At 37.6% G+C, this 8,932-nt stretch overlaps 1 pseudogene; it reads right to left on the reverse strand.

The window, feature by feature from the left end:
- Positions 1-1,401: 1,401 nt before the first annotated feature.
- On the reverse strand, positions 1,402-8,628 carry LOC138035971 (uncharacterized; annotated as a pseudogene).
- Between the last annotated feature and the right edge of the window lie 304 nt (positions 8,629-8,932).

Raw genomic sequence — 8,932 nt, forward strand, 5'->3', positions numbered from 1 at the left:
TAAAGCTATGTTAATAACTCCATAAGCTAAGGGAATTGTCAGAAATTAGCAGGGGGGGGGGGGGGAGAGGAGGTGGACATTTACAGATAAGTGATGAAAATAAATTGACCATCCCAAGGGAAAGGCCGGTTTACACAGTGCGACTTGTTGGCACAATTTTTGGCGGTGGCTTTGAAAAAATTCGGGCCGACAAGTCACACAGTGTAAACCGGCCTTAAGGCAGTAGCGCAAAGTTTGAAACACTGAAAAAAGTTGTGCCACTGCAATGTGAAAAAGAAAGCAAAACAGAACAAAATGAATGCTAACTGTAAGCTGATAACTAGAACCAATCACAGGAAAAATTTTGGATTCCCAAATTGGGAAATTTCTGTAAATTTTCCCAAATTTGGGAAAATATTGGGATAAAACTGGGAAACAATTTCCCAAATTTGGGAAAAATTTGGAACCTTATACCACCTTTTACTTCACAATTAGGGATTTTTTTGGGAAAAAAAATAAATTATCTTTTCAGAACTCAACTTTGGGAAAAATATGGGATTTTACCCAATTCTGGGAAATAAATGGAACATGATTTTCCTTCTCTGGGAAAATATTGGACAAAAAATTGGGAATTTTTTGTGATGAAAAAAAGCAAAAATTGCTATTTTGGGAAAATGTTGGAAAATCTTAATACCATTCAACTTTTTCCCATATTTATTTGTATTTGGGACATAATTTTCCAGAAATGGGAAAATATTGGGAAAACGATTTTGGAAAATATCGGATTTACCCAAATCTGAGAGAGAATTGGGACATAGCTCTCTTACTAAGCAAAAAGTTTGGGCAACAAAAGCGGGAATTTTTAATTCTGGAAAAGGTCAAAGTTACTGTTTTGAAAAAAGATTGGGAAAGTTAAAAACTAATTCCAGTTTTCCTATGAGTTATGTATGAGGACATTATTTCCCAAATCTTCGATTTGAAACAGCTGCTAACCGGCTGCAGTTATTTGATATATGAAGCTATTGCTACAAGGGTATTAGAGGTGCAGTATTAGAGTGAAAAGAAAACTAGAAGTAAAAAAAAATCAGACACATGTGATGTTGACTTGTATTATGCATTGTATTATATAAATGTTTCATTATGGCATGTGTTTAAGCAGTAAAAAGCAAGAACTGGGACTAGTGATATAAGGATATACATGTACCCCAAAAGATGAGGTCTATGGAATTTGTTTTGTGAATGGCTCATTATCACATTTCACATGCTCATGATACTGTCATGACAGTCACTACTAATGAGACACAAAGATCCTCTTGATAAGTTATTTTCAAACTTAAAGATGTCCATAACTAAATAGCCATACACCATATATGAGGATCTGGTAACCTAATGTCATTGCATTAAGTCCAGAAAACACTGTGTTCATTCCTTCTTTCTCCACTGTGTGTGAGAAATCCACTCCCCACTTGCAATTCCAATGACAGAGTGCCAAGAAACAGTGTTTCTACCATGTCTCCCTTGTGTCTCCCTAACATACAGATTCTTGTGCCTGCTACTTTCAACAAAGAAAAATACATCAACTGTTCTTTGACAGTGGTCAATACTTTGGACATGGCCAAACCAAATATCATGCAAATGTTCTCCTTGAATAGACAGCATATCGCCGCACTCAATATAAACTGGAACAATGATGGTGTATGGCAGCTGTCTTGCTTGCCTCTGGTAGTCAACAACAGAATTTACACCATCATCACAGTTGTAGAGTATAACCTTTCTCTTGACACAGTCAAGTGGGAATAACAACTTCTCAGAACCTGGTTCAGCCTTGACTTTAATAAATCCACTCCAGAAATCACTTGCTTGACTTCCGTCCTCTGTAGTAAGAGGAGGGTAACTTGGCCCAACTGTCAACAGTGTTGCATGTTCTGTTCCTTCACATCTGATAGACAAAAAGTTGCATATCAGTAAAACCGTCTCATGGCCATTGATGTCTGCTATAACATTCTCTCCTTTGTAGACAACTGATCCCTGATATCCTACGTCAGACAGGAAGGCCTTACTTGAAACAAAGACAACTGCAGGCACCTCTCTCGCAGAAATATCTAGTGTGTCTGCAATTTTGACTCTCATTCAGTGACAGTGATTTGACCTTTGACATTGCACCCAGTAGAAATTGTCGTTGAGTTTGAGGTTCCTTTTCTGATTGCATGTGGGCGATTTCAGCTGAACTGGCAAATCCCTGAGAACACAAAACAGATTAGTGAAATTTGTAAAATTGATATGTTCTGAAGTGGCAACTTTATATAATCATCAACAAATGTCTTCTGCCAGTGGTTAAATGTATTACGGTCGGTTGTAAGATATTAAATTTTGAACTTCTACCGTGTACTGTTAATGAATTTTGGAATACCATGGATAGCTCTGCAACATTCTTAAGGGGGTTAAATTCAGTGCTACAAAATGCAAAAAAAATGTATACAGCAATATATTCAAGCTATAAAATTTGACATACATTTGCAATGATGACCAGGTATACATTAATTAAAAATGTTATCAAACAATTTTCTCTCCGAAAAGATCAACAGACCTTAATTTTTATTCCAATGCATGGTTGGGAACATTAAGCTGGAAGTCAGGTTTCTTGTTAGTTACAAGCTACTATCTACATCTTTGTGTGTGCAATGTTTCCACTGACATTATATCAAATATCCATGATTTTTAAACATTCAAATGCCAGGGCACAGCTCGTTTTTGCTGAACTATGTGGTCCTCGGATAGGAAACGGGGGTTACCACATTGGCGTTTCAAGGTGCTCTTCATGTTATCAAGTGTTTCTTCTGTTTAAAACATTTTCTGTTCATAACCAATTTGATATGCAGTTGAAACAGTTTGAAATGAATTTGAAATGTGTTTCAAACACTACATTTAGATACTTTGTGAATAATCCGCTTAAGCCCACCTTTTCCTATGGAGGGCCACATGTAAAAAAACATTTATTTTAATTTACCATTGCCAAGTCAACTTTTCCAGCCTTCCTCTGATCAGAAGCTTGCAGTGGTTTCAAAAATTCCCGCCTGGACTCTGACTGAGCAAATGTTGCTTCAATCCCTTTGCAGTTATTTGACTTTTTAACGTATTGTTTTACAGCCCTCTCATATACCGCACACCAATAGTTGTCAGGGGAAGAAAAATTGATTATGTCTTCAAGTATGTGAATCAAATTATGCACTGATATCGTGCACATGTGCAATCCCTGAATTTCTTCAATCTGAATGTTGAGCCGCCACGCTAACTTTCTGTGCAGTTCAATCATGTTATCATCCCATGATGTTCGGCCACTATAAAAGTGGAGTTCTGTAAGTCTGGAAACAAGTGATTGGATTTCCAATTCATGCCTGTCACCTAGTTTGCCTATAAATATACAGTCAGCCATAGGAAAGGAAAACTTCTGCAGTCCTTCGGCTTTCCACTGTCCTACATGTACTCCTTTACATTGTGCAAGTGATCGAGGAATTCTTCCAGCTTTAAGCTCTTGTGTCCATGGGAAATTCTCAACTTGATCATCTAAGTATGATGGATCGAGGAGTTTCAGCTCTAGAATTCTCTCTAACTGATTTTTCACAACATTAAGGCAGACAGTGTGAAAAACATCAAATACCAGGTGCTTCAGGATGTCAAAACCATACAGTGGGTAAAGGTATTTATGTAGTATGCTCGTTCCAGTGAAGCCTTTGGTAGATGACATTGCTTTGCGAATGCTAACTCTTGTTTCACGGTCTATGTCAAACATGTCCTCAACAGAAGATTCAATAGATCTCTCTTCCCAAGGATATCTAAAGTGGTAACGGTTTTCTCCATAATACACATGTGTGTTTGTGCTATTCTCAAGTAGTTTACCAACCATTTTACATCTCCTGCATCCAGACTTTCCTTGGTTCAAGAACTTGCCACATTCGCACTGTCCTGGGTGATCTGCTGTCCAGCACAGAAGTAGCACACGTACTGTCTCCTCTTCACTAGTTTGATAGCCTTCTACCTCTATCTCCCTTGGATAGCTGAAAATCTTGAAACCATCAATAAACCCTTTAGATATGTCCTGCAGTAATGGCTGTAAAAATGGGTCAAGAGCTTCAGGTAGGTTGGGAACCTGATAGCAAGGAATAAAGCCAACCACATATACCTCTTCTACATGGTTCCTGTCATTTTTGGTCATGTTTGCAATGCTAACTTCTAGTGATCCACACCCTCTATAACTTGTCCCAAATGGTTGCCATCCATCCCAGTGTCCCACTAGGGCCAAATTCAAAGGAGATCCATTGGTGACTTTAATACGGTGTTCAAAGATTTCAAAGCAGTTTGGGCATTCTACATCTTTACTTCCATCTATGCCATTGGGAGAATTGATTAACTGATCGGATGAAACTGGTAATCCACAATGATGACAAAGTGATGGCAAAGTCCAAGTGCTGTTAGGGTCCCAGAACCACTGCAGTTCAATCCATCGCTCGCCATCCCAGAATTCACATTTTTCTGGATTGCTGTTTTGGCAACCAAGCCAGTTATCACGTGCGTTCCAATGGGACAACATTTTTCTACACATATCAACACTTTTAAACCAATTCTTCACTTTTGTGCTGATGCCTAGGTAGTAGTATTTTAGATAGCCTTTTTTTCCACAGTAAATGCACAAGTCATCCTTATTCTCCAGGACGCTGTATTTTCCAGTGTAAACAAATTTCTTAGTAGTTTTTCCATTTCTTGTTTGTTCCTTTTCATTTCGACAGATGCAAATAAACAGTAATTTGGCGTCTTCGTATCCCTCTTAATTTAACAGATTCTGCACTGAGTTCCAACAAAACTGCCTGCTGAGTATTACATTATTATGTTAATTGGCCTGCTTAGCACTTTGTTTTCTACACAACCTTGATTACAATCAAAGATGTCAAAGTTCTTATATACCCTCTCCATTATCAGTCAGCATAGACACCAAACACATTATTGAAGTAGGTCTGAATCCTTGTACGTTGCATGATGTTGGGATAATTATCTGGCAAATCTGTCATTATAAGCAAGGTCATTTAATAAAGGCTACTTTGTGTATTTAGGATGAAGATGAACTAAGCTCCACTGATACTGTGATATTAAACTTAGACAATGATTTGTCAGGAAATGAGCCAGATGAAGCCTGTGAGGAATCATTGTTAGCTGAACCTGCTTCTGTAAACAAGATAACCAAAAAGTCAGCAATGGTGATAGTAAAGGCAGTAACTGGAAAAATTCCAGAAAGGGAGGAGCTTGTTAAAATGTTGAAACGGAGGTTTGAGGTTCCGTCCAAGAGCCTGACAGCACTCAAAGTATCACAGATACTAGAGGAAAACTAATATGTTTCACTTTAAAATGTCACCTGTCCTTGCTGTTCACAGGAATTGACCAGTGTAAGGTTTCTTTGTTGAATCTGCACAAGGATTCATGTTATTTGTTCAAAGATACTAACTTTTTTTAAAGTTTGTTTCACCTTGTTTTGAGTTGACATTAATTAACTTGCAGAGGCTTTATCTGTAGCATGAAGGTACTCAGTTTCCCTTTAGTGCATGATTGTTGAAATTGTTGATTATGTAAAACATGTTAAAATATGTACAGGAGTAAATAATAAATACATACTATTTTTGGAAAATACTGAGACGTAATTCTTCTTTTTGAGGAAATAATAGCGTATATTAAATCAAATGATTGATACATTGTTTTCAAAATACTGGGGGAAATAATTACCATTCTTGTGAAAATAATGGGACGGAAAATCTCCAATTTATGGAAAAACTGTAACAGGAAAATCCCATAATTGTGGAAATATTGGGACAGAACAATCCCAGTTTTGAGAAATCATTGGGACAACAGAATCTCAATTTTGAAAAATTATTGGGACAGCAGAATCCCAGGTTTTGGAAATTATTGGGACAGCAGAATCCCAGGATTGGGAAATTATTGGGACAGCAGAATCCCAGGATTGAGAAATTATTGGGACAGCAGAATCCCAGGATTGGGAAATTATTGAGGGAGCAGAATCCCAGGATTCGGAAATTATTGGGACAGCAGAATCCCAGTTGGGGGAAATAATTGGGTTGTTGGTAAACCCAAGAATGGGAAAATTATGGGTCATCTTTATCCCAATATTGGGATTTTAATGGGATTTCTTTGACCTTAAAATGGGTTTGGTAGCACTTTCCCAATTTTGTGAATTCACAATCAAAACCCAATAAATTCCCAATAAAACCCCTATTTTATCCCAACACTGGGAATCCAAACTTTTTCCTGTGAATGCACGCCAGGAATGTAGTGATGTAGTGATGTAGAGGAAAGAAAGGAATAACCACTCTAAAAAAAGAAACAGTTACCCTGTGCAGTTACATTCAAGTGCCTTTGGGCATTATCAATCAAAAATTAATTGAATGTCATGATTTCCATATACATGTAAAATGAAAACTGTGACCTTCCTCTTTTTTCCACCTCCCCTCTACCCCAGCTAATTTCTGACAAGTCCCCAATAGGTTGTGCATTGTTACCTGCAAATGATGCTTGTTCATCGTCACCTTTTGGTGTGCTGGTGTGCTGTGGTAGAACTGACACTGGTGCCTTTTTTGGAGTGGACGGTGGAGACACATCCCTTTGCAAATATGAATTATTATAATTAATAGTCTTTTTGTGTCTTGGTGAGCTACGCACTGGGGACTTGACTTGGGGATAACTCTGCCTTGGAGAAGTACAAACAGGAGTGCTTTGGTGTAGTCTGATTGGGAGTGTAAAATCAATTACGTGCAAGAGCATAAAGGAGTTGTGAAACTCGTTATGCCAGCAGAAAATAATTTTTCCTTCATACGAAAATGTTTACATATGAACCGAATTTCTGTCCCGAGAAGTGTCTGTGGTAAATGTTTTGGATGAGTTTTTGCTCCTGGGCAACCGAGCTGGAATCACGTTAATCGACCTCAAGATCCTATTCCAGCTCGATTATCAATCGCGCTCAAAATAACGAGCTCGGTTGGATGGTTATCAAGCTCGAATACTCAAAATAATAGGGGGGGATGTTCTAATTCAACCTCGGATTTAGCATCACTCGAAAAAACAGGTTAGATAGTCCCTAAACTGAGAGCTAGCGGCCAGTTTGGTGTGGTTTTTTTTTTTTTGTATTGAATCAGAAGCTCATGAGCTGGAGTTTCAAAACTCACGGTAGAGGGAATCGAACAAGTGGAGGGTCCTTTATGTGGAGGGGCTTCTTAGGAATTTAGAAAAAGTTTGCAAATGCATCCTGAAATAAAAAACAGTTATGTGAATAAAAGGAAACGACTTGAAGGTGACAAGCAGCAAATTGAGACGTTTTGCGTCATTTAGCATTCTTTGAAAGCTCCTTTAAACCGAAAAATTCAACAGTTTGCTTCGTGGCATTTGTTATGCACTTTACTTGTCTTGGCTGTATGAATGAACTTAAGAAATGCAAAGAAGGGCTCAGTAATCGGGAAGGAGCTTAAACCAGAATTCTGGGGTGTTGTAGATATACCATTTCCATCATGTATTTAACTGTTATGTAAATTTTATTTGCATAGTAGTGTAACACAAATATAAACCCAAACACCAAAAATATAAATTTAAAAAATAATCTTTATTTAAATCAGTTTGTTTTTTTAATTATCGGTAACCTGGTAACCTTGATATGCTACACTTTACCACATTGTAATCGAAGGAGACAGGATGTACCTAAATGCACTTGAATAAGCATTCCAGATACAAAGACGTTGTACCTGATTTATAAGCTCGTTGTACATTTGAAGGCATCAATACTTTTCGTTTGATTGTTTTGTTTTATTGTTTTCTTCATTCCTCATGTTACATTTTAGTATACACCAAAACAGTCGATTGGTCGCATTCTTCCCAATGATAACAAATGAGCATGGTGATAATGACGGTGAAGAACGAAACAACAACTCACTCAGAATTCAAATATACCAGATGTGAATGGCTTGGTTTGTTATCTTTTGTAACATACGAATGGCATGGCCATGGTTATGCAGTTTTTGCCTTGAAGCTAAAACTTGAGCACAAATAAGTGCTACCACGAAAGTGTCCATTTTTGAGAATGTGCTCTGCAGGTTGTTACCATGGTAAGGCATCTACATTATTTATTATGTATGCAAAACAGTCTGAAAGCTCGAAAGTCCCATGCTGCATAAAGCGCTATTTCTTGTTCACAAGCATTGACTTCACATTTCTATTGATATTCAAATTTGCCAACCATGGAACAAAAGAGATCCTTGGCTTAACAGCCATTTAGGTTCTGGTTGGCATATTAACAATGGGTAACGTCACTTCAAACATCGCTATTAATCAGTGGCGTACAAACGCATTGCATTCTTGAACTAGTGGGTCATTAATTGATGTCATTCCATCCTCAATAAAAAATTTTAAAATTAGTCATGGTGGACCATTAATTTTAAATAGAAAAATTCCCGTTACGGCTTAAAACTAGGGTGACTCAGTGTTTAGTTAATGAAGTCTTGAAATCCAATGAACACAAAAAATTGAATTTTTTTACCATACTACGTCTTTACATATCTTATTTCCTTTAATAGTCACCTTAAAATGAGGCTCTCGCCTCATTGTGCCGGCTCCCAATCCCCCCCCCTAGACATCAAAAATTCCTGACCATTACGAAGCATTACAAAATTTCGGAACCATGAACACGAAAAGTGTATAATTGCGAGCTTCGGAACCATTCCGAACCAACGAAACCATTTCGACAATTCGGAAGCATTATGAAGATCGGAATTTTTTTACGAATGGCGGGCAATATTAATGAACTTAATAAATAGGGTTGAAAACATGAACAGATACTACTAGATAAATGAGGAACGCGGGAAAAATTAGAAACGCATCGAGGTCGAATACGGTGATAATGCTGAAT

This window comes from Montipora capricornis, unplaced genomic scaffold (genome assembly GCF_036669925.1).
Source record: "Montipora capricornis isolate CH-2021 unplaced genomic scaffold, ASM3666992v2 scaffold_440, whole genome shotgun sequence".
Lineage (NCBI taxonomy): Eukaryota > Metazoa > Cnidaria > Anthozoa > Scleractinia > Acroporidae > Montipora > Montipora capricornis.